Source organism: Cervus canadensis, chromosome 8, assembly GCF_019320065.1.
Source record: "Cervus canadensis isolate Bull #8, Minnesota chromosome 8, ASM1932006v1, whole genome shotgun sequence".
In the NCBI taxonomy this organism is placed as follows: Eukaryota; Metazoa; Chordata; class Mammalia; order Artiodactyla; family Cervidae; genus Cervus; species Cervus canadensis.
In genome coordinates, this window is record NC_057393.1 from 82,703,318 (window position 1) to 82,705,550 (window position 2,233).

A 2,233-nucleotide genomic window follows, 5' to 3' on the forward strand; every position below is an offset into this window, starting at 1 on the left:
AAAAAAAAAATGTAAGTACATAACAGAATGCCTGGCTTGTGGTTAGCCATTGGTAAATAAGCTTCTTCTCTCTTCTCGTTCCTTTGCTTGCTGGAGAATCCTATGTGAGGCAGTGGAGAGCCTAGATTTCATTGATCACACCAGGAAGCTGCAATCTGTATATGAAATAGACCACTGATACAGTAAGTAGGGAAGTTACTGCCTTTTTGGTGTGATGTGGTGGCTGCCACAAAACCCACTGTGAGACCATGTTCTCTTCACAGCACAAGTATGCTGTAGTAACTGTGCAGTATTATGCCATGGTTATCACTCTATTAGGTTGTCATTGAATGCTTTGAACCTTGTGAAACAGAGCAGGACCCTATGGGGCCCTCCCTGGTACAAGTCCTTTCGGTGTCCCCCATTTCTTGTGTTTGTGAAACCACACTTCTCAGGTAGGACTCAAACTCAGCTAAAATGCAGATTGGGACTTGAACCCACTGTCTTTTAATTGAAACTACTCACCTGGTGTCAAGACTTTCCAAAGTCCAGGTTCTTTTGTCTCAATGCAGGAAGAATGCAGCAAGAGACAAAGTGGAAGATTAAGAGTGAGTTTATTAGCATAGAATGCTTATGAGAGATCCAAGTGGGCAGGCAGGAAGACTCTGCCCTGAGAACTGAGAGGACTTTATAAGCAAAAGAAAAGAGGGGAGGGGAAGAATACCACCTTCTTCCTCATTCTTGGCCAGATGTCAAGGCTTACATCAGTAGTTCCTCCTTTCACCATGTGTGGCCTAACCAGGACTGTCATGGTACTACTTAAATCATAATTCCCAGGTGGCACAGTGGTTAAGAATCCACCTGTGAATGCAGGAGATGTGGATTTGATCTCTGACTTGGGAAGAACCCCTGAAGAGGAAATGGCAACCTACACCAATATTCTTGCCTGGAAAATTCCATGTAAGAGAAGCCAAATTACATCATTTCTTTGGTAATAGAATATGGTGATCTTTAGTCAGTCAGGTCAGTCACATTCTTTGCGACCCCATGGACTGCAGTACATCAGGCTTCCGTGTCCATTCCCAACTCCTGGAGCCTGCTTGCTGGGAGCCGGCACACGAGATCCCACCCATGACAAGGTCATGAGGAGAAAACCTGACAGGCAAGGAGGATCAGGTTTTCAGGGATTCCGAAAAGCTGCCCCTGGCGCTCACCTTAAAGATGATATCTGTCTTTCTGATGCTTGCTTCAATAGACTACTCCCTAATTTCTGTGACACAGGCAGAAGGCCTTCCCCATCTCTTCCCAAATAAGAATCAATTTAGAACTTTAATCAGTAAGTTTTCCAGGTGGTGGTATTTTATGAGATTATCCAGGGTGAAAGGAGTGTTTTAATTTAAACTCCTTTGCTGGTAGTTTGTTAGTCAAATGCATTTATGCCCTTGGTACTAATATGCATGACTGCTTATAATATCCTAATCATAAAATAACATAAAGAACCTGATCATATGAAGGCCCTAAGAGACATAGAGCCCTTCGGGGAGTGAGGAAGCCCTACTAGAAAACAAGAAAAATTATTCTAAAAGTGGTTATTGGGTTAACATTTGCTTGCTGTGTTTTTGCTCTTAATGTGCTAAGGTTGTGCAGTGGAAACCATTGTTAATATAGTTATAGATCTAGAAAAATAAGAGCTTAGCCCTAGTGTGGTACCAATGAGATGGTTGTTAATTGTCAGCCAGGAGTGCTAGGCAGGGGCTGCCTCACCAAAGTCATAGAGTCAGTGTGGGGTAAAACTCTTAGATAAATTTAACTGACAACTTTTGCAGAAGAATTGATGTTGGTATTAACAGGGTCATACTTCTACTATGTTGTGACATGCTGTACTGTTGCCCTATGAGACTGTAACTTTTCTGTTAAGATCACCACAGAAACAGAAAATAGGTTTACGTTCACCTGACTTACATAAAATGTTAATAGGCCCCAAGGCCAGAAGATAATATACAAGACCCTCATAAACAAAGAAGTATGCAGAAAACACCCTGGTTTTGTGAAGGACAAGCTGACGTAATATTAAACTATCTTCCCCTTAGAAATGTACTAACTTAAGGTATAAAAGCTATGGTAAAAAATAAAGGATTGCCAGACTCTGCCAGACTCTGCTGCACCCCCCGTCTGGTCACTCTCTCTCTCTCTTTCTCTTTCTCTCTTTCTCTCTCTCTCCCTTGCAGACTTGGCCCTATCAAGGCTGGTCTCA